Source organism: Pungitius pungitius, chromosome 5 (genome assembly GCF_949316345.1).
Source record: "Pungitius pungitius chromosome 5, fPunPun2.1, whole genome shotgun sequence".
NCBI lineage: Eukaryota > Metazoa > Chordata > Actinopteri > Perciformes > Gasterosteidae > Pungitius > Pungitius pungitius.
The window spans coordinates 8,158,226-8,181,845 of record NC_084904.1 but is presented as its reverse complement, the minus strand read 5'-3'; the positions used below and the strand labels follow the sequence as shown (position 1 = coordinate 8,181,845).

Here is a 23,620-nt window from a genome sequence, read left to right as displayed (position 1 = left end):
AATACGTTTCCAAAGTTGAAAAATTAAGTCAAAAGTGGTTTGTATTTTATGGTATGTCGAGAGCATTTAAATGCATTAATTTCTTTGTGATTACAACTTCTGTAACTTAACATAAAATCCATCTCTGATCTTCGTTTCCAAATACCTTTCAACAAACATATCCAACGAAGAAGCGAGACCATTTGTCAGAAGTGGGATTTGAACCCACGCCTCCAGGGGAGACTGCGACCTTAACGCAGCGCCTTAGACCACTCGGCCATCCTGACTTGAAAATGATGTAAGGCATTGAAATTATAATAAATACCAGGATGTCCTTTATTGACTATGTTGTTGAATTCCGCATCTTTTGTACAACACAGCATGAAATATCAGATGTGATATAGTGCCGTGCTGGAGCGTCATTTCTTGAGGCACTGTGTGTAGCATTGACATAAGTGCATTTTTAAGGTAGATTACTTTGTTACATTATGGCCTGTTTTCAAGGTTTACCTTCCAACCTCATGTTTTGGACTTACAAAACCTAAACACTTCTGGCAGCAATACGTTTCCAAAGTTGAAAAATTAAGTCAAAAGTGGTTTGTATTTTATGGTATGTCGAGAGCATTTAAATGCATTAATTTCTTTGTGATTACAACATCTGTAACTTAACATAAAATCCATCTCTGATCTTCGTTTCCAAATACCTTTCAACAAACAACAAATCCAACGAAGAAGCGAGACCATTTGTCAGAAGTGGGATTTGAACCCACGCCTCCAGGGGAGACTGCGACCTTAACGCAGCGCCTTAGACCACTCGGCCATCCTGACTTAAAAATGATGTAAGGCATTGAAATTATAATAAATACCAGGATGTCCTTTATTGACTATGTTGTTGAATTCCTTATCTTTTGTACAACACAGCATGAAATATCAGATGTGATATAGTGCCGTGCTGGAGCGTCATTTCTTGAGGCACTGTGTTTAGTATTGACATAAGTGCATTTTTAAGGTAGATTACTTTGTTACATTATGGCCTTTTTTCAAGGTTTACCTTCCAACGTCATTTTTTGGACTTACAAAACCTAAACACTTCTGGCAGCAATACGTTTCCAAAGTTGAAAAATTAAGTCAAAAGTGGTTTGTATTTTATGGTATGTCGAGAGCATTTAAATGCATTAATTTCTTTGTGATTACGACATCTGTAACTTAACATAAAATCCATCTCTGATCTTCGTTTCCAAATACCTTTCAACAAACATATCCAATGAAGAAGCGAGACCATTTGTCAGAAGTGGGATTTGAACCCACGCCTCCAGGGGAGACTGCGACCTTAACGCAGCGCCTTAGACCACTCGGCCATCCTCACTTGAAAATGATGTAAGGCATTGAAATTATAATAAATACCAGGATGTCCTTTATTGACTGTTGGTGAATTCCTTATCTTTTGTACAACACAGCATGAAATATCAGATGTGATATAGTGCCGTGCTGGAGCGTCATTTCTTGAGGCACTGTGTGTAGCATTGACATAAGTGCATTTTTAAGGTAGATTACTTTGTTACATTATGGCCTTTTTTCAAGGTTTACCTTCCAACGTCATTTTTTGGACTTACAAAACCTAAACACTTCTGGCAGCAATACGTTTCCAAAGTTGAAAAATTAAGTCAAAAGTGGTTTGTATTTTATGGTATGTCGAGAGCATTTAAATGCATTAATTTCTTTGTGATTACAACTTCTGTAACTTAACATAAAATCCATCTCTGATCTTCGTTTCCAAATACCTTTCAACAAACATATCCAACGAAGAAGCGAGACCATTTGTCAGAAGTGGGATTTGAACCCACGCCTCCAGGGGAGACTGCGACCTTAACGCAGCGCCTTAGACCACTCGGCCATCCTGACTTGAAAATGATGTAAGGCATAGAAATTATAATAAATACCAGGATATCCTTTATTGACTATGTTGTTGAATTCCGCATCTTTTGTACAACACAGCATGAAATATCAGATGTGATATAGTGCCGTGCTGGAGCGTCATTTCTTGAGGCACTGTGTTTAGTATTGACATAAGTGCATTTTTAAGGTAGATTACTTTGTTACATTATGGCCTTTTTTCAAGGTTTACCTTCCAACGTCATTTTTTGGACTTACAAAACCTAAACACTTCTGGCAGCAATACGTTTCCAAAGTTGAAAAATTAAGTCAAAAGTGGTTTGTATTTTATGGTATGTCGAGAGCATTTAAATGCATTAATTTCTTTGTGATTACAACTTCTGTAACTTAACATAAAATCCATCTCTGATCTTCGTTTCCAAATACCTTTCAACAAACATATCCAACGAAGAAGCGAGACCATTTGTCAGAAGTGGGATTTGAACCCACGCCTCCAGGGGAGACTGCGACCTTAACGCAGCGCCTTAGACCACTCGGCCATCCTGACTTAAAATCAATGTAAGGCATTGAAATTATAATAAATACCAGGATGTCCTTTATTGACTATGTTGGTGAATTCCTTATCTTTTGTACAACACAGCATGAAATATCAGATGTGATATAGTGCCGTGCTGGAGCGTCATTTCTTGAGGCACTGTGTGTAGCATTGACATAAGTGCATTTTTAAGGTAGATTACTTTGTTACATTATGGCCTGTTTTCAAGGTTTACCTTCCAACCTCATGTTTTGGACTTACAAAACCTAAACACTTCTGGCAGCAATACGTTTCCAAAGTTGAAAAATTAAGTCAAAAGTGGTTTGTATTTTATGGTATGTCGAGAGCATTTAAATGCATTAATTTCTTTGTGATTACAACATCTGTAACTTAACATAAAATCCATCTCTGATCTTCGTTTCCAAATACCTTTCAACAAACAACATATCCAACGAAGAAGCGAGACCATTTGTCAGAAGTGGGATTTGAACCCACGCCTCCAGGGGAGACTGCGACCTTAACGCAGCGCCTTAGACCACTCGGCCATCCTCACTTGAAAATGATGTAAGGCATTGAAATTATAATAAATACCAGGATGTCCTTTATTGACTATGTTGTTGAATTCCTTATCTTTTGTACAACACAGCATGAAATATCAGATGTGATATAGTGCCGTGCTGGAGCGTCATTTCTTGAGGCACTGTGTGTAGCATTGACATAAGTGCATTTTTAAGGTAGATTACTTTGTTACATTATGGCCTTTTTTCAAGGTTTACCTTCCAACGTCATTTTTTGGACTTACAAAACCTAAACACTTCTGGCAGCAATACGTTTCCAAAGTTGAAAAATTAAGTCAAAAGTGGTTTGTATTTTATGGTATGTCGAGAGCATTTAAATGCATTAATTTCTTTGTGATTACAACTTCTGTAACTTAACATAAAATCCATCTCTGATCTTCGTTTCCAAATACCTTTCAACAAACATATCCAACGAAGAAGCGAGACCATTTGTCAGAAGTGGGATTTGAACCCACGCCTCCAGGGGAGACTGCGACCTTAACGCAGCGCCTTAGACCACTCGGCCATCCTCACTTGAAAATGATGTAAGGCATTGAAATTATAATAAATACCAGGATGTCCTTTATTGACTGTTGGTGAATTCCTTATCTTTTCTACAACACAGCATGAAATATCAGATGTGATATAGTGCCGTGCTGGAGCGTCATTTCTTGAGGCACTGTGTGTAGCATTGACATAAGTGCATTTTTAAGGTAGATTACTTTGTTACATTATGGCCTTTTTTCCAGGTTTACCTTCCAACGTCATTTTTTGGACTTACAAAACCTAAACACTTCTGGCAGCAATACGTTTCCAAAGTTGAAAAATTAAGTCAAAAGTGGTTTGTATTTTATGGTATGTCGAGAGCATTTAAATGCATTAATTTCTTTGTGATTACAACTTCTGTAACTTAACATAAAATCCATCTCTGATCTTCATTTCCAAATACCTTTCAACAAACATATCCAACGAAGAAGCGAGACCATTTGTCAGAAGTGGGATTTGAACCCACGCCTCCAGGGGAGACTGCGACCTTAACGCAGCGCCTTAGACCACTCGGCCATCCTCACTTGAAAATGATGTAAGGCATTGAAATTATAATAAATACCAGGATGTCCTTTATTGACTGTTGGTGAATTCCTTATCTTTTCTACAACACAGCATGAAATATCAGATGTGATATAGTGCCGTGCTGGAGCGTCATTTCTTGAGGCACTGTGTGTAGCATTGACATAAGTGCATTTTTAAGGTAGATTAATTTGTTACATTATGGCCTTTTTTCCAGGTTTACCTTCCAACGTCATTTTTTGGACTTACAAAACCTAAACACTTCTGGCAGCAATACGTTTCCAAAGTTGAAAAATTAAGTCAAAAGTGGTTTGTATTTTATGGTATGTCGAGAGCATTTAAATGCATTAATTTCTTTGTGATTACAACATCTGTAACTTAACATAAAATCCATCTCTGATCTTCGTTTCCAAATACCTTTCAACAAACATATCCAACAAAGAAGCGAGACCATTTGTCAGAAGTGGGATTTGAACCCACGCCTCCAGGGGAGACTGCGACCTTAACGCAGCGCCTTAGACCACTCGGCCATCCTGACTTAAAATCAATGTAAGGCATTGAAATTATAATAAATACCAGGATGTCCTTTATTGACTATGTTGGTGAATTCCTTATCTTTTGTACAACACAGCATGAAATATCAGATGTGATATAGTGCCGTGCTGGAGCGTCATTTCTTGAGGCACTGTGTGTAGCATTGACATAAGTGCATTTTTAAGGTAGATTACTTTGTTACATTATGGCCTGTTTTCAAGGTTTACCTTCCAACCTCATGTTTTGGACTTACAAAACCTAAACACTTCTGGCAGCAATACGTTTCCAAAGTTGAAAAATTAAGTCAAAAGTGGTTTGTATTTTATGGTATGTCGAGAGCATTTAAATGCATTAATTTCTTTGTGATTACAACATCTGTAACTTAACATAAAATCCATCTCTGATCTTCGTTTCCAAATACCTTTCAACAAACAACATATCCAACGAAGAAGCGAGACCATTTGTCAGAAGTGGGATTTGAACCCACGCCTCCAGGGGAGACTGCGACCTTAACGCAGCGCCTTAGACCACTCGGCCATCCTCACTTGAAAATGATGTAAGGCATTGAAATTATAATAAATACCAGGATGTCCTTTATTGACTATGTTGGTGAATTCCTTATCTTTTGTACAACACAGCATGAAATATCAGATGTGATATAGTGCCGTGCTGGAGCGTCATTTCTTGAGGCACTGTGTGTAGCATTGACATAAGTGCATTTTTAAGGTAGATTACTTTGTTACATTATGGCCTGTTTTCAAGGTTTACCTTCCAACCTCATGTTTTGGACTTACAAAACCTAAACACTTCTGGCAGCAATACGTTTCCAAAGTTGAAAAATTAAGTCAAAAGTGGTTTGTATTTTATGGTATGTCGAGAGCATTTAAATGCATTAATTTCTTTGTGATTACAACATCTGTAACTTAACATAAAATCCATCTCTGATCTTCGTTTCCAAATACCTTTCAACAAACAACATATCCAACGAAGAAGCGAGACCATTTGTCAGAAGTGGGATTTGAACCCACGCCTCCAGGGGAGACTGCGACCTTAACGCAGCGCCTTAGACCACTCGGCCATCCTGACTTAAAAATGATGTAAGGCATTGAAATTATAATAAATACCAGGATGTCCTTTATTGACTATGTTGGTGAATTCCTTATCTTTTGTACAACACAGCATGAAATATCAGATGTGATATAGTGCCGTGCTGGAGCGTCATTTCTTGAGGCACTGTGTGTAGCATTGACATAAGTGCATTTTTAAGGTAGATTACTTTGTTACATTATGGCCTTTTTTCAAGGTTTACCTTCCAACGTCATTTTTTGGACTTACAAAACCTAAACACTTCTGGCAGCAATACGTTTCCAAAGTTGAAAAATTAAGTCAAAAGTGGTTTGTATTTTATGGTATGTCGAGAGCATTTAAATGCATTAATTTCTTTGTGATTACAACTTCTGTAACTTAACATAAAATCCATCTCTGATCTTCGTTTCCAAATACCTTTCAACAAACATATCCAACGAAGAAGCGAGACCATTTGTCAGAAGTGGGATTTGAACCCACGCCTCCAGGGGAGACTGCGACCTTAACGCAGCGCCTTAGACCACTCGGCCATCCTCACTTGAAAATGATGTAAGGCATTGAAATTATAATAAATACCAGGATGTCCTTTATTGACTGTTGGTGAATTCCTTATCTTTTCTACAACACAGCATGAAATATCAGATGTGATATAGTGCCGTGCTGGAGCGTCATTTCTTGAGGCACTGTGTGTAGCATTGACATAAGTGCATTTTTAAGGTAGATTACTTTGTTACATTATGGCCTTTTTTCCAGGTTTACCTTCCAACGTCATTTTTTGGACTTACAAAACCTAAACACTTCTGGCAGCAATACGTTTCCAAAGTTGAAAAATTAAGTCAAAAGTGGTTTGTATTTTATGGTATGTCGAGAGCATTTAAATGCATTAATTTCTTTGTGATTACAACTTCTGTAACTTAACATAAAATCCATCTCTGATCTTCATTTCCAAATACCTTTCAACAAACATATCCAACGAAGAAGCGAGACCATTTGTCAGAAGTGGGATTTGAACCCACGCCTCCAGGGGAGACTGCGACCTTAACGCAGCGCCTTAGACCACTCGGCCATCCTCACTTGAAAATGATGTAAGGCATTGAAATTATAATAAATACCAGGATGTCCTTTATTGACTGTTGGTGAATTCCTTATCTTTTCTACAACACAGCATGAAATATCAGATGTGATATAGTGCCGTGCTGGAGCGTCATTTCTTGAGGCACTGTGTGTAGCATTGACATAAGTGCATTTTTAAGGTAGATTAATTTGTTACATTATGGCCTTTTTTCCAGGTTTACCTTCCAACGTCATTTTTTGGACTTACAAAACCTAAACACTTCTGGCAGCAATACGTTTCCAAAGTTGAAAAATTAAGTCAAAAGTGGTTTGTATTTTATGGTATGTCGAGAGCATTTAAATGCATTAATTTCTTTGTGATTACAACTTCTGTAACTTAACATAAAATCCATCTCTGATCTTCATTTCCAAATACCTTTCAACAAACATATCCAACGAAGAAGCGAGACCATTTGTCAGAAGTGGGATTTGAACCCACGCCTCCAGGGGAGACTGCGACCTTAACGCAGCGCCTTAGACCACTCGGCCATCCTCACTTGAAAATGATGTAAGGCATTGAAATTATAATAAATACCAGGATGTCCTTTATTGACTGTTGGTGAATTCCTTATCTTTTCTACAACACAGCATGAAATATCAGATGTGATATAGTGCCGTGCTGGAGCGTCATTTCTTGAGGCACTGTGTGTAGCATTGACATAAGTGCATTTTTAAGGTAGATTACTTTGTTACATTATGGCCTTTTTTCCAGGTTTACCTTCCAACGTCATTTTTTGGACTTACAAAACCTAAACACTTCTGGCAGCAATACGTTTCCAAAGTTGAAAAATTAAGTCAAAAGTGGTTTGTATTTTATGGTATGTCGAGAGCATTTAAATGCATTAATTTCTTTGTGATTACAACTTCTGTAACTTAACATAAAATCCATCTCTGATCTTCATTTCCAAATACCTTTCAACAAACATATCCAACAAAGAAGCGAGACCATTTGTCAGAAGTGGGATTTGAACCCACGCCTCCAGGGGAGACTGCGACCTTAACGCAGCGCCTTAGACCACTCGGCCATCCTGACTTGAAAATGATGTAAGGCATTGAAATTATAATAAATACCAGGATGTCCTTTATTGACTATGTTGTTGAATTCCGCATCTTTTGTACAACACAGCATGAAATATCAGATGTGATATAGTGCCGTGCTGGAGCGTCATTTCTTGAGGCACTGTGTGTAGCATTGACATAAGTGCATTTTTAAGGTAGATTACTTTGTTACATTATGGCCTGTTTTCAAGGTTTACCTTCCAACCTCATGTTTTGGACTTACAAAACCTAAACACTTCTGGCAGCAATACGTTTCCAAAGTTGAAAAATTAAGTCAAAAGTGGTTTGTATTTTATGGTATGTCGAGAGCATTTAAATGCATTAATTTCTTTGTGATTACAGCATCTGTAACTTAACATAAAATCCATCTCTGATCTTCCTTTCCAAATACCTTTCAACAAACAACATATCCAACGAAGAAGCGAGACCATTTGTCAGAAGTGGGATTTGAACCCACGCCTCCAGGGGAGACTGCGACCTTAACGCAGCGCCTTAGACCACTCGGCCATCCTGACTTAAAAATGATGTAAGGCATTGAAATTATAATAAATACCAGGATGTCCTTTATTGACTATGTTGGTGAATTCCTTATCTTTTGTACAACACAGCATGAAATATCAGATGTGATATAGTGCCGTGCTGGAGCGTCATTTCTTGAGGCACTGTGTGTAGTATTGACATAAGTGCATTTTTTAGGTAGATTACTTTGTTACATTATGGCCTTTTTTCCAGGTTTACCTTCCAACGTCATTTTTTGGACTTACAAAACCTAAACACTTCTGGCAGCAATACGTTTCCAAAGTTGAAAAATTAAGTCAAAAGTGGTTTGTATTTTATGGTATGTCGAGAGCATTTAAATGCATTAATTTCTTTGTGATTACAACTTCTGTAACTTAACATAAAATCCATCTCTGATCTTCATTTCCAAATACCTTTCAACAAACATATCCAACGAAGAAGCGAGACCATTTGTCAGAAGTGGGATTTGAACCCACGCCTCCAGGGGAGACTGCGACCTTAACGCAGCGCCTTAGACCACTCGGCCATCCTCACTTGAAAATGATGTAAGGCATTGAAATTATAATAAATACCAGGATGTCCTTTATTGACTGTTGGTGAATTCCTTATCTTTTCTACAACACAGCATGAAATATCAGATGTGATATAGTGCCGTGCTGGAGCGTCATTTCTTGAGGCACTGTGTGTAGCATTGACATAAGTGCATTTTTAAGGTAGATTACTTTGTTACATTATGGCCTTTTTTCCAGGTTTACCTTCCAACGTCATTTTTTGGACTTACAAAACCTAAACACTTCTGGCAGCAATACGTTTCCAAAGTTGAAAAATTAAGTCAAAAGTGGTTTGTATTTTATGGTATGTCGAGAGCATTTAAATGCATTAATTTCTTTGTGATTACAACTTCTGTAACTTAACATAAAATCCATCTCTGATCTTCATTTCCAAATACCTTTCAACAAACATATCCAACGAAGAAGCGAGACCATTTGTCAGAAGTGGGATTTGAACCCACGCCTCCAGGGGAGACTGCGACCTTAACGCAGCGCCTTAGACCACTCGGCCATCCTCACTTGAAAATGATGTAAGGCATTGAAATTATAATAAATACCAGGATGTCCTTTATTGACTGTTGGTGAATTCCTTATCTTTTCTACAACACAGCATGAAATATCAGATGTGATATAGTGCCGTGCTGGAGCGTCATTTCTTGAGGCACTGTGTGTAGCATTGACATAAGTGCATTTTTAAGGTAGATTACTTTGTTACATTATGGCCTTTTTTCCAGGTTTACCTTCCAACGTCATTTTTTGGACTTACAAAACCTAAACACTTCTGGCAGCAATACGTTTCCAAAGTTGAAAAATTAAGTCAAAAGTGGTTTGTATTTTATGGTATGTCGAGAGCATTTAAATGCATTAATTTCTTTGTGATTACAACTTCTGTAACTTAACATAAAATCCATCTCTGATCTTCGTTTCCAAATACCTTTCAACAAACATATCCAACGAAGAAGCGAGACCATTTGTCAGAAGTGGGATTTGAACCCACGCCTCCAGGGGAGACTGCGACCTTAACGCAGCGCCTTAGACCACTCGGCCATCCTGACTTGAAAATGATGTAAGGCATTGAAATTATAATAAATACCAGGATGTCCTTTATTGACTATGTTGTTGAATTCCGCATCTTTTGTACAACACAGCATGAAATATCAGATGTGATATAGTGCCGTGCTGGAGCGTCATTTCTTGAGGCACTGTGTGTAGCATTGACATAAGTGCATTTTTAAGGTAGATTACTTTGTTACATTATGGCCTGTTTTCAAGGTTTACCTTCCAACCTCATGTTTTGGACTTACAAAACCTAAACACTTCTGGCAGCAATACGTTTCCAAAGTTGAAAAATTAAGTCAAAAGTGGTTTGTATTTTATGGTATGTCGAGAGCATTTAAATGCATTAATTTCTTTGTGATTACAACATCTGTAACTTAACATAAAATCCATCTCTGATCTTCGTTTCCAAATACCTTTCAACAAACAACATATCCAACGAAGAAGCGAGACCATTTGTCAGAAGTGGGATTTGAACCCACGCCTCCAGGGGAGACTGCGACCTTAACGCAGCGCCTTAGACCACTCGGCCATCCTCACTTGAAAATGATGTAAGGCATTGAAATTATAATAAATACCAGGATGTCCTTTATTGACTATGTTGGTGAATTCCTTATCTTTTGTACAACACAGCATGAAATATCAGATGTGATATAGTGCCGTGCTGGAGCGTCATTTCTTGAGGCACTGTGTGTAGCATTGACATAAGTGCATTTTTAAGGTAGATTACTTTGTTACATTATGGCCTGTTTTCAAGGTTTACCTTCCAACCTCATGTTTTGGACTTACAAAACCTAAACACTTCTGGCAGCAATACGTTTCCAAAGTTGAAAAATTAAGTCAAAAGTGGTTTGTATTTTATGGTATGTCGAGAGCATTTAAATGCATTAATTTCTTTGTGATTACAACATCTGTAACTTAACATAAAATCCATCTCTGATCTTCGTTTCCAAATACCTTTCAACAAACAACATATCCAACGAAGAAGCGAGACCATTTGTCAGAAGTGGGATTTGAACCCACGCCTCCAGGGGAGACTGCGACCTTAACGCAGCGCCTTAGACCACTCGGCCATCCTGACTTAAAAATGATGTAAGGCATTGAAATTATAATAAATACCAGGATGTCCTTTATTGACTATGTTGGTGAATTCCTTATCTTTTGTACAACACAGCATGAAATATCAGATGTGATATAGTGCCGTGCTGGAGCGTCATTTCTTGAGGCACTGTGTGTAGCATTGACATAAGTGCATTTTTAAGGTAGATTACTTTGTTACATTATGGCCTTTTTTCCAGGTTTACCTTCCAACGTCATTTTTTGGACTTACAAAACCTAAACACTTCTGGCAGCAATACGTTTCCAAAGTTGAAAAATTAAGTCAAAAGTGGTTTGTATTTTATGGTATGTCGAGAGCATTTAAATGCATTAATTTCTTTGTGATTACAACTTCTGTAACTTAACATAAAATCCATCTCTGATCTTCATTTCCAAATACCTTTCAACAAACATATCCAACGAAGAAGCGAGACCATTTGTCAGAAGTGGGATTTGAACCCACGCCTCCAGGGGAGACTGCGACCTTAACGCAGCGCCTTAGACCACTCGGCCATCCTCACTTGAAAATGATGTAAGGCATTGAAATTATAATAAATACCAGGATGTCCTTTATTGACTGTTGGTGAATTCCTTATCTTTTCTACAACACAGCATGAAATATCAGATGTGATATAGTGCCGTGCTGGAGCGTCATTTCTTGAGGCACTGTGTGTAGCATTGACATAAGTGCATTTTTAAGGTAGATTAATTTGTTACATTATGGCCTTTTTTCCAGGTTTACCTTCCAACGTCATTTTTTGGACTTACAAAACCTAAACACTTCTGGCAGCAATACGTTTCCAAAGTTGAAAAATTAAGTCAAAAGTGGTTTGTATTTTATGGTATGTCGAGAGCATTTAAATGCATTAATTTCTTTGTGATTACAACTTCTGTAACTTAACATAAAATCCATCTCTGATCTTCATTTCCAAATACCTTTCAACAAACATATCCAACGAAGAAGCGAGACCATTTGTCAGAAGTGGGATTTGAACCCACGCCTCCAGGGGAGACTGCGACCTTAACGCAGCGCCTTAGACCACTCGGCCATCCTCACTTGAAAATGATGTAAGGCATTGAAATTATAATAAATACCAGGATGTCCTTTATTGACTGTTGGTGAATTCCTTATCTTTTCTACAACACAGCATGAAATATCAGATGTGATATAGTGCCGTGCTGGAGCGTCATTTCTTGAGGCACTGTGTGTAGCATTGACATAAGTGCATTTTTAAGGTAGATTACTTTGTTACATTATGGCCTTTTTTCCAGGTTTACCTTCCAACGTCATTTTTTGGACTTACAAAACCTAAACACTTCTGGCAGCAATACGTTTCCAAAGTTGAAAAATTAAGTCAAAAGTGGTTTGTATTTTATGGTATGTCGAGAGCATTTAAATGCATTAATTTCTTTGTGATTACAACTTCTGTAACTTAACATAAAATCCATCTCTGATCTTCATTTCCAAATACCTTTCAACAAACATATCCAACAAAGAAGCGAGACCATTTGTCAGAAGTGGGATTTGAACCCACGCCTCCAGGGGAGACTGCGACCTTAACGCAGCGCCTTAGACCACTCGGCCATCCTGACTTGAAAATGATGTAAGGCATTGAAATTATAATAAATACCAGGATGTCCTTTATTGACTATGTTGTTGAATTCCGCATCTTTTGTACAACACAGCATGAAATATCAGATGTGATATAGTGCCGTGCTGGAGCGTCATTTCTTGAGGCACTGTGTGTAGCATTGACATAAGTGCATTTTTAAGGTAGATTACTTTGTTACATTATGGCCTGTTTTCAAGGTTTACCTTCCAACCTCATGTTTTGGACTTACAAAACCTAAACACTTCTGGCAGCAATACGTTTCCAAAGTTGAAAAATTAAGTCAAAAGTGGTTTGTATTTTATGGTATGTCGAGAGCATTTAAATGCATTAATTTCTTTGTGATTACAGCATCTGTAACTTAACATAAAATCCATCTCTGATCTTCCTTTCCAAATACCTTTCAACAAACAACATATCCAACGAAGAAGCGAGACCATTTGTCAGAAGTGGGATTTGAACCCACGCCTCCAGGGGAGACTGCGACCTTAACGCAGCGCCTTAGACCACTCGGCCATCCTGACTTAAAAATGATGTAAGGCATTGAAATTATAATAAATACCAGGATGTCCTTTATTGACTATGTTGGTGAATTCCTTATCTTTTGTACAACACAGCATGAAATATCAGATGTGATATAGTGCCGTGCTGGAGCGTCATTTCTTGAGGCACTGTGTGTAGTATTGACATAAGTGCATTTTTTAGGTAGATTACTTTGTTACATTATGGCCTTTTTTCCAGGTTTACCTTCCAACGTCATTTTTTGGACTTACAAAACCTAAACACTTCTGGCAGCAATACGTTTCCAAAGTTGAAAAATTAAGTCAAAAGTGGTTTGTATTTTATGGTATGTCGAGAGCATTTAAATGCATTAATTTCTTTGTGATTACAACTTCTGTAACTTAACATAAAATCCATCTCTGATCTTCATTTCCAAATACCTTTCAACAAACATATCCAACGAAGAAGCGAGACCATTTGTCAGAAGTGGGATTTGAACCCACGCCTCCAGGGGAGACTGCGACCTTAACGCAGCGCCTTAGACCACTCGGCCATCCTCACTTGAAAATGATGTAAGGCATTGAAATTATAATAAATACCAGGATGTCCTTTATTGACTGTTGGTGAATTCCTTATCTTTTCTACAACACAGCATGAAATATCAGATGTGATATAGTGCCGTGCTGGAGCGTCATTTCTTGAGGCACTGTGTGTAGCATTGACATAAGTGCATTTTTAAGGTAGATTACTTTGTTACATTATGGCCTTTTTTCCAGGTTTACCTTCCAACGTCATTTTTTGGACTTACAAAACCTAAACACTTCTGGCAGCAATACGTTTCCAAAGTTGAAAAATTAAGTCAAAAGTGGTTTGTATTTTATGGTATGTCGAGAGCATTTAAATGCATTAATTTCTTTGTGATTACAACTTCTGTAACTTAACATAAAATCCATCTCTGATCTTCATTTCCAAATACCTTTCAACAAACATATCCAACGAAGAAGCGAGACCATTTGTCAGAAGTGGGATTTGAACCCACGCCTCCAGGGGAGACTGCGACCTTAACGCAGCGCCTTAGACCACTCGGCCATCCTCACTTGAAAATGATGTAAGGCATTGAAATTATAATAAATACCAGGATGTCCTTTATTGACTGTTGGTGAATTCCTTATCTTTTCTACAACACAGCATGAAATATCAGATGTGATATAGTGCCGTGCTGGAGCGTCATTTCTTGAGGCACTGTGTGTAGCATTGACATAAGTGCATTTTTAAGGTAGATTACTTTGTTACATTATGGCCTTTTTTCCAGGTTTACCTTCCAACGTCATTTTTTGGACTTACAAAACCTAAACACTTCTGGCAGCAATACGTTTCCAAAGTTGAAAAATTAAGTCAAAAGTGGTTTGTATTTTATGGTATGTCGAGAGCATTTAAATGCATTAATTTCTTTGTGATTACAACTTCTGTAACTTAACATAAAATCCATCTCTGATCTTCGTTTCCAAATACCTTTCAACAAACATATCCAACGAAGAAGCGAGACCATTTGTCAGAAGTGGGATTTGAACCCACGCCTCCAGGGGAGACTGCGACCTTAACGCAGCGCCTTAGACCACTCGGCCATCCTGACTTGAAAATGATGTAAGGCATTGAAATTATAATAAATACCAGGATGTCCTTTATTGACTATGTTGTTGAATTCCGCATCTTTTGTACAACACAGCATGAAATATCAGATGTGATATAGTGCCGTGCTGGAGCGTCATTTCTTGAGGCACTGTGTGTAGCATTGACATAAGTGCATTTTTAAGGTAGATTACTTTGTTACATTATGGCCTGTTTTCAAGGTTTACCTTCCAACCTCATGTTTTGGACTTACAAAACCTAAACACTTCTGGCAGCAATACGTTTCCAAAGTTGAAAAATTAAGTCAAAAGTGGTTTGTATTTTATGGTATGTCGAGAGCATTTAAATGCATTAATTTCTTTGTGATTACAACATCTGTAACTTAACATAAAATCCATCTCTGATCTTCGTTTCCAAATACCTTTCAACAAACAACATATCCAACGAAGAAGCGAGACCATTTGTCAGAAGTGGGATTTGAACCCACGCCTCCAGGGGAGACTGCGACCTTAACGCAGCGCCTTAGACCACTCGGCCATCCTCACTTGAAAATGATGTAAGGCATTGAAATTATAATAAATACCAGGATGTCCTTTATTGACTATGTTGGTGAATTCCTTATCTTTTGTACAACACAGCATGAAATATCAGATGTGATATAGTGCCGTGCTGGAGCGTCATTTCTTGAGGCACTGTGTGTAGCATTGACATAAGTGCATTTTTAAGGTAGATTACTTTGTTACATTATGGCCTGTTTTCAAGGTTTACCTTCCAACCTCATGTTTTGGACTTACAAAACCTAAACACTTCTGGCAGCAATACGTTTCCAAAGTTGAAAAATTAAGTCAAAAGTGGTTTGTATTTTATGGTATGTCGAGAGCATTTAAATGCATTAATTTCTTTGTGATTACAACATCTGTAACTTAACATAAAATCCATCTCTGATCTTCGTTTCCAAATACCTTTCAACAAACAACATATCCAACGAAGAAGCGAGACCATTTGTCAGAAGTGGGATTTGAACCCACGCCTCCAGGGGAGACTGCGACCTTAACGCAGCGCCTTAGACCACTCGGCCATCCTGACTTAAAAATGATGTAAGGCATTGAAATTATAATAAATACCAGGATGTCCTTTATTGACTATGTTGGTGAATTCCTTATCTTTTGTACAACACAGCATGAAATATCAGATGTGATATAGTGCCGTGCTGGAGCGTCATTTCTTGAGGCACTGTGTGTAGCATTGACATAAGTGCATTTTTAAGGTAGATTACTTTGTTACATTATGGCCTGTTTTCAAGGTTTACCTTCCAACCTCATGTTTTGGACTTACAAAACCTAAACACTTCTGGCAGCAATACGTTTCCAAAGTTGAAAAATTAAGTCAAAAGTGGTTTGTATTTTATGGTATGTCGAGAGCATTTAAATGCATTAATTTCTTTGTGATTACAACATCTGTAACTTAACATAAAATCCATCTCTGATCTTCGTTTCCAAATACCTTTCAACAAACATATCCAACAAAGAAGCGAGACCATTTGTCAGAAGTCGGATTTGAACCCACGCCTCCAGGGGAGACTGCGACCTTAACGCAGCGCCTTAGACCACTCGGCCATCCTGACTTGAAAATCATGTACGGCATTGAAATTATAATAAATACCAGGATGTCCTTTATTGACTATGTTGTTGAATTCCTTATCTTTTGTACAACACAGCATGAAATATCAGATGTGATATAGTGCCGTGCTGGAGCGTCATTTCTTGAGGCACTGTGTGTAGCATTGACATAAGTGCATTTTTAAGGTAGATTACTTTGTTACATTATGGCCTTTTTTCAAGGTTTACCTTCCAACGTCATTTTTTGGACTTACAAAACCTAAACACTTCTGGCAGCAATACGTTTCCAAAGTTGAAAAATTAAGTCAAAAGTGGTTTGTATTTTATGGTATGTCGAGAGCATTTAAATGCATTAATTTCTTTGTGATTACAACTTCTGTAACTTAACATAAAATCCATCTCTGATCTTCGTTTCCAAATACCTTTCAACAAACATATCCAACGAAGAAGCGAGACCATTTGTCAGAAGTGGGATTTGAACCCACGCCTCCAGGGGAGACTGCGACCTTAACGCAGCGCCTTAGACCACTCGGCCATCCTCACTTGAAAATGATGTAAGGCATTGAAATTATAATAAATACCAGGATGTCCTTTATTGACTGTTGGTGAATTCCTTATCTTTTCTACAACACAGCATGAAATATCAGATGTGATATAGTGCCGTGCTGGAGCGTCATTTCTTGAGGCACTGTGTGTAGCATTGACATAAGTGCATTTTTAAGGTAGATTACTTTGTTACATTATGGCCTTTTTTCCAGGTTTACCTTCCAACGTCATTTTTTGGACTTACAAAACCTAAACACTTCTGGCAGCAATACGTTTCCAAAGTTGAAAAATTAAGTCAAAAGTGGTTTGTATTTTATGGTATGTCGAGAGCATTTAAATGCATTAATTTCTTTGTGATTACAACTTCTGTAACTTAACATAAAATCCATCTCTGATCTTCATTTCCAAATACCTTTCAACAAACATATCCAACGAAGAAGCGAGACCATTTGTCAGAAGTGGGATTTGAACCCACGCCTCCAGGGGAGACTGCGACCTTAACGCAGCGCCTTAGACCACTCGGCCATCCTCACTTGAAAATGATGTAAGGCATTGAAATTATAATAAATACCAGGATGTCCTTTATTGACTGTTGGTGAATTCCTTATCTTTTCTACAACACAGCATGAAATATCAGATGTGATATAGTGCCGTGCTGGAGCGTCATTTCTTGAGGCACTGTGTGTAGCATTGACATAAGTGCATTTTTAAGGTAGATTAATTTGTTACATTATGGCCTTTTTTCCAGGTTTACCTTCCAACGTCATTTTTTGGACTTACAAAACCTAAACACTTCTGGCAGCAATACGTTTCCAAAGTTGAAAAATTAAGTCAAAAGTGGTTTGTATTTTATGGTATGTCGAGAGCATTTAAATGCATTAATTTCTTTGTGATTACAACATCTGTAACTTAACATAAAATCCATCTCTGATCTTCGTTTCCAAATACCTTTCAACAAACATATCCAACAAAGAAGCGAGACCATTTGTCAGAAGTGGGATTTGAACCCACGCCTCCAGGGGAGACTGCGACCTTAACGCAGCGCCTTAGACCACTCGGCCATCCTGACTTAAAATCAATGTAAGGCATTGAAATTATAATAAATACCAGGATGTCCTTTATTGACTATGTTGGTGAATTCCTTATCTTTTGTACAACACAGCATGAAATATCAGATGTGATATAGTGCCGTGCTGGAGCGTCATTTCTTGAGGCACTGTGTGTAGCATTGACATAAGTGCATTTTTAAGGTAGATTACTTTGTTACATTATGGCCTGTTTTCAAGGTTTACCTTCCAACCTCATGTTTTGGACTTACAAAACCTAAACACTTCTGGCAGCAATACGTTTCCAAAGTTGAAAAATTAAGTCAAAAGTGGTTTGTATTTTATGGTATGTCGAGAGCATTTAAATGCATTAATTTCTTTGTGATTACAACATCTGTAACTTAACATAAAATCCATCTCTGATCTTCGTTTCCAAATACCTTTCAACAAACAACATATCCAACGAAGAAGCGAGACCATTTGTCAGAAGTGGGATTTGAACCCACGCCTCCAGGGGAGACTGCGACCTTAACGCAGCGCCTTAGACCACTCGGCCATCCTCACTTGAAAATGATGTAAGGCATTGAAATTATAATAAATACCAGGATGTCCTTTATTGACTATGTTGGTGAATTCCTTATCTTTTGTACAACACAGCATGAAATATCAGATGTGATATAGTGCCGTGCTGGAGCGTCATTTCTTGAGGCACTGTGTGTAGCATTGACATAAGTGCATTTTTAAGGTAGATTACTTTGTTACATTATGGCCTGTTTTCAAGGTTTACCTTCCAACCTCATGTTTTGGACTTACAAAACCTAAACACTTCTGGCAGCAATACGTTTCCAAAGTTGAAAAATTAAGTCAAAAGTGGTTTGTATTTTATGGTATGTCGAGAGCATTTAAATGCATTAATTTCTTTGTGATTACAACATCTGTAACTTAACATAAAATCCATCTCTGATCTTCGTTTCCAAATACCTTTCAACAAACAACATATCCAACGAAGAAGCGAGACCATTTGTCAGAAGTGGGATTTGAACCCACGCCTCCAGGGGAGACTGCGACCTTAACGCAGCGCCTTAGACCACTCGGCCATCCTGACTTAAAAATGATGTAAGGCATTGAAATTATAATAAATACCAGGATGTCCTTTATTGACTATGTTGGTGAATTCCTTATCTTTTGTACAACACAGCATGAAATATCAGATGTGATATAGTGCCGTGCTGGAGCGTCATTTCTTGAGGCACTGTGTGTAGCATTGACATAAGTGCATTTTTAAGGTAGATTACTTTGTTACATTATGGCCTGTTTTCAAGGTTTACCTTCCAACCTCATGTTTTGGACTTACAAAACCTAAACACTTCTGGCAGCAATACGTTTCCAAAGTTGAAAAATTAAGTCAAAAGTGGTTTGTATTTTATGGTATGTCGAGAGCATTTAAATGCATTAATTTCTTTGTGATTACAACATCTGTAACTTAACATAAAATCCATCTCTGATCTTCGTTTCCAAATACCTTTCAACAAACATATCCAACAAAGAAGCGAGACCATTTGTCAGAAGTCGGATTTGAACCCACGCCTCCAGGGGAGACTGCGACCTTAACGCAGCGCCTTAGACCACTCGGCCATCCTGACTTGAAAATCATGTACGGCATTGAAATTATAATAAATACCAGGATGTCCTTTATTGACTATGTTGTTGAATTCCTTATCTTTTGTACAACACAGCATGAAATATCAGATGTGATATAGTGCCGTGCTGGAGCGTCATTTCTTGAGGCACTGTGTGTAGCATTGACATAAGTGCATTTTTAAGGTAGATTACTTTGTTACATTATGGCCTTTTTTCAAGGTTTACCTTCCAACGTCATTTTTTGGACTTACAAAACCTAAACACTTCTGGCAGCAATACGTTTCCAAAGTTGAAAAATTAAGTCAAAAGTGGTTTGTATTTTATGGTATGTCGAGAGCATTTAAATGCATTAATTTCTTTGTGATTACAACTTCTGTAACTTAACATAAAATCCATCTCTGATCTTCGTTTCCAAATACCTTTCAACAAACATATCCAACGAAGAAGCGAGACCATTTGTCAGAAGTGGGATTTGAACCCACGCCTCCAGGGGAGACTGCGACCTTAACGCAGCGCCTTAGACCACTCGGCCATCCTCACTTGAAAATGATGTAAGGCATTGAAATTATAATAAATACCAGGATGTCCTTTATTGACTGTTGGTGAATTCCTTATCTTTTCTACAACACAGCATGAAATATCAGATGTGATATAGTGCCGTGCTGGAGCGTCATTTCTTGAGGCACTGTGTGTAGCATTGACATAAGTGCATTTTTAAGGTAGATTACTTTGTTACATTATGGCCTTTTTTCCAGGTTTACCTTCCAACGTCATTTTTTGGACTTACAAAACCTAAACACTTCTGGCAGCAATACGTTTCCAAAGTTGAAAAATTAAGTCAAAAGTGGTTTGTATTTTATGGTATGTCGAGAGCATTTAAATGCATTAATTTCTTTGTGATTACAACTTCTGTAACTTAACATAAAATCCATCTCTGATCTTCATTTCCAAATACCTTTCAACAAACATATCCAACGAAGAAGCGAGACCATTTGTCAGAAGTGGGATTTGAACCCACGCCTCCAGGGGAGACTGCGACCTTAACGCAGCGCCTTAGACCACTCGGCCATCCTCACTTGAAAATGATGTAAGGCATTGAAATTATAATAAATACCAGGATGTCCTTTATTGACTGTTGGTGAATTCCTTATCTTTTCTACAACACAGCATGAAATATCAGATGTGATATAGTGCCGTGCTGGAGCGTCATTTCTTGAGGCACTGTGTGTAGCATTGACATAAGTGCATTTTTAAGGTAGATTAATTTGTTACATTATGGCCTTTTTTCCAGGTTTACCTTCCAACGTCATTTTTTGGACTTACAAAACCTAAACACTTCTGGCAGCAATACGTTTCCAAAGTTGAAAAATTAAGTCAAAAGTGGTTTGTATTTTATGGTATGTCGAGAGCATTTAAATGCATTAATTTCTTTGTGATTACAACTTCTGTAACTTAACATAAAATCCATCTCTGATCTTCATTTCCAAATACCTTTCAACAAACATATCCAACGAAGAAGCGAGACCATTTGTCAGAAGTGGGATTTGAACCCACGCCTCCAGGGGAGACTGCGACCTTAACGCAGCGCCTTAGACCACTCGGCCATCCTCACTTGAAAATGATGTAAGGCATTGAAATTATAATAAATACCAGGATGTCCTTTATTGACTGTTGGTGAATTCCTTATCTTTTCTACAACACAGCATGAAATATCAGATGTGATATAGTGCCGTGCTGGAGCGTCATTTCTTGAGGCACTGTGTGTAGCATTGACATAAGTGCATTTTTAAGGTAGATTACTTTGTTACATTATGGCCTTTTTTCCAGGTTTACCTTCCAACGTCATTTTTTGGACTTACAAAACCTAAACACTTCTGGCAGCAATACGTTTCCAAAGTTGAAAAATTAAGTCAAAAGTGGTTTGTATTTTATGGTATGTCGAGAGCATTTAAATGCATTAATTTCTTTGTGATTACAACTTCTGTAACTTAACATAAAATCCATCTCTGATCTTCATTTCCAAATACCTTTCAACAAACATATCCAACAAAGAAGCGAGACCATTTGTCAGAAGTGGGATTTGAACCCACGCCTCCAGGGGAGACTGCGACCTTAACGCAGCGCCTTAGACCACTCGGCCATCCTCACTTGAAAATGATGTAAGGCATTGAAATTATAATAAATACCAGGATGTCCTTTATTGACTGTTGGTGAATTCCTTATCTTTTCTACAACACAGCATGAAATATCAGATGTGATATAGTGCCGTGCTGGAGCGTCATTTCTTGAGGCACTGTGTGTAGCATTGACATAAGTGCATTTTTAAGGTAGATTAATTTGTTACATTATGGCCTTTTTTCCAGGTTTACCTTCCAACGTCATTTTTTGGACTTACAAAACCTAAACACTTCTGGCAGCAATACGTTTCCAAAGTTGAAAAATTAAGTCAAAAGTGGTTTGTATTTTATGGTATGTCGAGAGCATTTAAATGCATTAATTTCTTTGTGATTACAACATCTGTAACTTAACATAAAATCCATCTCTGATCTTCGTTTCCAAATACCTTTCAACAAACATATCCAACAAAGAAGCGAGACCATTTGTCAGAAGTGGGATTTGAACCCACGCCTCCAGGGGAGACTGCGACCTTAACGCAGCGCCTTAGACCACTCGGCCATCCTGACTTAAAATCAATGTAAGGCATTGAAATTATAATAAATACCAGGATGTCCTTTATTGACTATGTTGGTGAATTCCTTATCTTTTGTACAACACAGCATGAAATATCAGATGTGATATAGTGCCGTGCTGGAGCGTCATTTCTTGAGGCACTGTGTGTAGCATTGACATAAGTGCATTTTTAAGGTAGATTACTTTGTTACATTATGGCCTGTTTTCAAGGTTTACCTTCCAACCTCATGTTTTGGACTTACAAAACCTAAACACTTCTGGCAGCAATACGTTTCCAAAGTTGAAAAATTAAGTCAAAAGTGGTTTGTATTTTATGGTATGTCGAGAGCATTTAAATGCATTAATTTCTTTGTGATTACAACATCTGTAACTTAACATAAAATCCATCTCTGATCTTCGTTTCCAAATACCTTTCAACAAACAACATATCCAACGAAGAAGCGAGACCATTTGTCAGAAGTGGGATTTGAACCCACGCCTCCAGGGGAGACTGCGACCTTAACGCAGCGCCTTAGACCACTCGGCCATCCTCACTTGAAAATGATGTAAGGCATTGAAATTATAATAAATACCAGGATGTCCTTTATTGACTATGTTGGTGAATTCCTTATCTTTTGTACAACACAGCATGAAATATCAGATGTGATATAGTGCCGTGCTGGAGCGTCATTTCTTGAGGCACTGTGTGTAGCATTGACATAAGTGCATTTTTAAGGTAGATTACTTTGTTACATTATGGCCTGTTTTCAAGGTTTACCTTCCAACCTCATGTTTTGGACTTACAAAACCTAAACACTTCTGGCAGCAATACGTTTCCAAAGTTGAAAAATTAAGTCAAAAGTGGTTTGTATTTTATGGTATGTCGAGAGCATTTAAATGCATTAATTTCTTTGTGATTACAACATCTGTAACTTAACATAAAATCCATCTCTGATCTTCGTTTCCAAATACCTTTCAACAAACAACATATCCAACGAAGAAGCGAGACCATTTGTCAGAAGTGGGATTTGAACCCACGCCTCCAGGGGAGACTGCGACCTTAACGCAGCGCCTTAGACCACTCGGCCATCCTGACTTAAAAATGATGTAAGGCATTGAAATTATAATAAATACCAGGATGTCCTTTATTGACTATGTTGGTGAATTCCTTATCTTTTGTACAACACAGCATGAAATATCAGATGTGATATAGTGCCGTGCTGGAGCGTCATTTCTTGAGGCACTGTGTGTAGCATTGACATAAGTGCATTTTTAAGGTAGATTACTTTGTTACATTATGGCCTGTTTTC

The 23,620-nt window shown here is 37.8% G+C and overlaps 42 non-coding genes across 42 annotated transcripts; all 42 read right to left on the bottom strand.

Annotated features, from left to right (window-relative positions):
- Positions 1-183: 183 nt before the first annotated feature.
- trnal-aag (transfer RNA leucine (anticodon AAG)) lies at positions 184-266 on the bottom strand. The gene has a single exon. It is a non-coding gene; the product is annotated as a tRNA-Leu (tRNA).
- Positions 267-724: 458 nt separating this feature from the next.
- trnal-aag (transfer RNA leucine (anticodon AAG)) lies at positions 725-807 on the bottom strand. The gene has a single exon. It is a non-coding gene; the product is annotated as a tRNA-Leu (tRNA).
- Positions 808-1,262: 455 nt separating this feature from the next.
- On the bottom strand, positions 1,263-1,345 carry trnal-aag (transfer RNA leucine (anticodon AAG)). The gene has a single exon. It is a non-coding gene; the product is annotated as a tRNA-Leu (tRNA).
- A 453-nt stretch (positions 1,346-1,798) lies between these two features.
- Positions 1,799-1,881, bottom strand: trnal-aag (transfer RNA leucine (anticodon AAG)). The gene has a single exon. It is a non-coding gene; the product is annotated as a tRNA-Leu (tRNA).
- Positions 1,882-2,336: 455 nt separating this feature from the next.
- Positions 2,337-2,419, bottom strand: trnal-aag (transfer RNA leucine (anticodon AAG)). Its single transcript has one exon. It is a non-coding gene; the product is annotated as a tRNA-Leu (tRNA).
- A 458-nt stretch (positions 2,420-2,877) lies between these two features.
- trnal-aag (transfer RNA leucine (anticodon AAG)) lies at positions 2,878-2,960 on the bottom strand. The gene has a single exon. It is a non-coding gene; the product is annotated as a tRNA-Leu (tRNA).
- Positions 2,961-3,415: 455 nt separating this feature from the next.
- trnal-aag (transfer RNA leucine (anticodon AAG)) lies at positions 3,416-3,498 on the bottom strand. Its single transcript has one exon. It is a non-coding gene; the product is annotated as a tRNA-Leu (tRNA).
- Positions 3,499-3,951: 453 nt separating this feature from the next.
- Positions 3,952-4,034, bottom strand: trnal-aag (transfer RNA leucine (anticodon AAG)). The gene has a single exon. It is a non-coding gene; the product is annotated as a tRNA-Leu (tRNA).
- A 453-nt stretch (positions 4,035-4,487) lies between these two features.
- On the bottom strand, positions 4,488-4,570 carry trnal-aag (transfer RNA leucine (anticodon AAG)). Its single transcript has one exon. It is a non-coding gene; the product is annotated as a tRNA-Leu (tRNA).
- A 458-nt stretch (positions 4,571-5,028) lies between these two features.
- On the bottom strand, positions 5,029-5,111 carry trnal-aag (transfer RNA leucine (anticodon AAG)). The gene has a single exon. It is a non-coding gene; the product is annotated as a tRNA-Leu (tRNA).
- Positions 5,112-5,569: 458 nt separating this feature from the next.
- trnal-aag (transfer RNA leucine (anticodon AAG)) lies at positions 5,570-5,652 on the bottom strand. The gene has a single exon. It is a non-coding gene; the product is annotated as a tRNA-Leu (tRNA).
- Positions 5,653-6,107: 455 nt separating this feature from the next.
- Positions 6,108-6,190, bottom strand: trnal-aag (transfer RNA leucine (anticodon AAG)). The gene has a single exon. It is a non-coding gene; the product is annotated as a tRNA-Leu (tRNA).
- Positions 6,191-6,643: 453 nt separating this feature from the next.
- trnal-aag (transfer RNA leucine (anticodon AAG)) lies at positions 6,644-6,726 on the bottom strand. The gene has a single exon. It is a non-coding gene; the product is annotated as a tRNA-Leu (tRNA).
- Positions 6,727-7,179: 453 nt separating this feature from the next.
- Positions 7,180-7,262, bottom strand: trnal-aag (transfer RNA leucine (anticodon AAG)). Its single transcript has one exon. It is a non-coding gene; the product is annotated as a tRNA-Leu (tRNA).
- A 453-nt stretch (positions 7,263-7,715) lies between these two features.
- On the bottom strand, positions 7,716-7,798 carry trnal-aag (transfer RNA leucine (anticodon AAG)). The gene has a single exon. It is a non-coding gene; the product is annotated as a tRNA-Leu (tRNA).
- Positions 7,799-8,256: 458 nt separating this feature from the next.
- trnal-aag (transfer RNA leucine (anticodon AAG)) lies at positions 8,257-8,339 on the bottom strand. The gene has a single exon. It is a non-coding gene; the product is annotated as a tRNA-Leu (tRNA).
- A 455-nt stretch (positions 8,340-8,794) lies between these two features.
- On the bottom strand, positions 8,795-8,877 carry trnal-aag (transfer RNA leucine (anticodon AAG)). Its single transcript has one exon. It is a non-coding gene; the product is annotated as a tRNA-Leu (tRNA).
- Positions 8,878-9,330: 453 nt separating this feature from the next.
- Positions 9,331-9,413, bottom strand: trnal-aag (transfer RNA leucine (anticodon AAG)). Its single transcript has one exon. It is a non-coding gene; the product is annotated as a tRNA-Leu (tRNA).
- Positions 9,414-9,866: 453 nt separating this feature from the next.
- trnal-aag (transfer RNA leucine (anticodon AAG)) lies at positions 9,867-9,949 on the bottom strand. Its single transcript has one exon. It is a non-coding gene; the product is annotated as a tRNA-Leu (tRNA).
- A 458-nt stretch (positions 9,950-10,407) lies between these two features.
- Positions 10,408-10,490, bottom strand: trnal-aag (transfer RNA leucine (anticodon AAG)). The gene has a single exon. It is a non-coding gene; the product is annotated as a tRNA-Leu (tRNA).
- Positions 10,491-10,948: 458 nt separating this feature from the next.
- On the bottom strand, positions 10,949-11,031 carry trnal-aag (transfer RNA leucine (anticodon AAG)). The gene has a single exon. It is a non-coding gene; the product is annotated as a tRNA-Leu (tRNA).
- A 455-nt stretch (positions 11,032-11,486) lies between these two features.
- On the bottom strand, positions 11,487-11,569 carry trnal-aag (transfer RNA leucine (anticodon AAG)). Its single transcript has one exon. It is a non-coding gene; the product is annotated as a tRNA-Leu (tRNA).
- A 453-nt stretch (positions 11,570-12,022) lies between these two features.
- On the bottom strand, positions 12,023-12,105 carry trnal-aag (transfer RNA leucine (anticodon AAG)). The gene has a single exon. It is a non-coding gene; the product is annotated as a tRNA-Leu (tRNA).
- Positions 12,106-12,558: 453 nt separating this feature from the next.
- On the bottom strand, positions 12,559-12,641 carry trnal-aag (transfer RNA leucine (anticodon AAG)). The gene has a single exon. It is a non-coding gene; the product is annotated as a tRNA-Leu (tRNA).
- Positions 12,642-13,099: 458 nt separating this feature from the next.
- trnal-aag (transfer RNA leucine (anticodon AAG)) lies at positions 13,100-13,182 on the bottom strand. The gene has a single exon. It is a non-coding gene; the product is annotated as a tRNA-Leu (tRNA).
- A 455-nt stretch (positions 13,183-13,637) lies between these two features.
- On the bottom strand, positions 13,638-13,720 carry trnal-aag (transfer RNA leucine (anticodon AAG)). Its single transcript has one exon. It is a non-coding gene; the product is annotated as a tRNA-Leu (tRNA).
- A 453-nt stretch (positions 13,721-14,173) lies between these two features.
- trnal-aag (transfer RNA leucine (anticodon AAG)) lies at positions 14,174-14,256 on the bottom strand. Its single transcript has one exon. It is a non-coding gene; the product is annotated as a tRNA-Leu (tRNA).
- Positions 14,257-14,709: 453 nt separating this feature from the next.
- trnal-aag (transfer RNA leucine (anticodon AAG)) lies at positions 14,710-14,792 on the bottom strand. The gene has a single exon. It is a non-coding gene; the product is annotated as a tRNA-Leu (tRNA).
- Positions 14,793-15,250: 458 nt separating this feature from the next.
- trnal-aag (transfer RNA leucine (anticodon AAG)) lies at positions 15,251-15,333 on the bottom strand. Its single transcript has one exon. It is a non-coding gene; the product is annotated as a tRNA-Leu (tRNA).
- Positions 15,334-15,791: 458 nt separating this feature from the next.
- Positions 15,792-15,874, bottom strand: trnal-aag (transfer RNA leucine (anticodon AAG)). Its single transcript has one exon. It is a non-coding gene; the product is annotated as a tRNA-Leu (tRNA).
- A 993-nt stretch (positions 15,875-16,867) lies between these two features.
- Positions 16,868-16,950, bottom strand: trnal-aag (transfer RNA leucine (anticodon AAG)). Its single transcript has one exon. It is a non-coding gene; the product is annotated as a tRNA-Leu (tRNA).
- Positions 16,951-17,403: 453 nt separating this feature from the next.
- trnal-aag (transfer RNA leucine (anticodon AAG)) lies at positions 17,404-17,486 on the bottom strand. Its single transcript has one exon. It is a non-coding gene; the product is annotated as a tRNA-Leu (tRNA).
- A 453-nt stretch (positions 17,487-17,939) lies between these two features.
- On the bottom strand, positions 17,940-18,022 carry trnal-aag (transfer RNA leucine (anticodon AAG)). Its single transcript has one exon. It is a non-coding gene; the product is annotated as a tRNA-Leu (tRNA).
- Positions 18,023-18,480: 458 nt separating this feature from the next.
- trnal-aag (transfer RNA leucine (anticodon AAG)) lies at positions 18,481-18,563 on the bottom strand. The gene has a single exon. It is a non-coding gene; the product is annotated as a tRNA-Leu (tRNA).
- A 458-nt stretch (positions 18,564-19,021) lies between these two features.
- trnal-aag (transfer RNA leucine (anticodon AAG)) lies at positions 19,022-19,104 on the bottom strand. The gene has a single exon. It is a non-coding gene; the product is annotated as a tRNA-Leu (tRNA).
- Positions 19,105-20,097: 993 nt separating this feature from the next.
- trnal-aag (transfer RNA leucine (anticodon AAG)) lies at positions 20,098-20,180 on the bottom strand. The gene has a single exon. It is a non-coding gene; the product is annotated as a tRNA-Leu (tRNA).
- Positions 20,181-20,633: 453 nt separating this feature from the next.
- trnal-aag (transfer RNA leucine (anticodon AAG)) lies at positions 20,634-20,716 on the bottom strand. The gene has a single exon. It is a non-coding gene; the product is annotated as a tRNA-Leu (tRNA).
- A 453-nt stretch (positions 20,717-21,169) lies between these two features.
- trnal-aag (transfer RNA leucine (anticodon AAG)) lies at positions 21,170-21,252 on the bottom strand. The gene has a single exon. It is a non-coding gene; the product is annotated as a tRNA-Leu (tRNA).
- Positions 21,253-21,705: 453 nt separating this feature from the next.
- On the bottom strand, positions 21,706-21,788 carry trnal-aag (transfer RNA leucine (anticodon AAG)). The gene has a single exon. It is a non-coding gene; the product is annotated as a tRNA-Leu (tRNA).
- A 453-nt stretch (positions 21,789-22,241) lies between these two features.
- On the bottom strand, positions 22,242-22,324 carry trnal-aag (transfer RNA leucine (anticodon AAG)). Its single transcript has one exon. It is a non-coding gene; the product is annotated as a tRNA-Leu (tRNA).
- Positions 22,325-22,782: 458 nt separating this feature from the next.
- trnal-aag (transfer RNA leucine (anticodon AAG)) lies at positions 22,783-22,865 on the bottom strand. Its single transcript has one exon. It is a non-coding gene; the product is annotated as a tRNA-Leu (tRNA).
- Positions 22,866-23,323: 458 nt separating this feature from the next.
- trnal-aag (transfer RNA leucine (anticodon AAG)) lies at positions 23,324-23,406 on the bottom strand. The gene has a single exon. It is a non-coding gene; the product is annotated as a tRNA-Leu (tRNA).
- Positions 23,407-23,620: the final 214 nt, after the last annotated feature.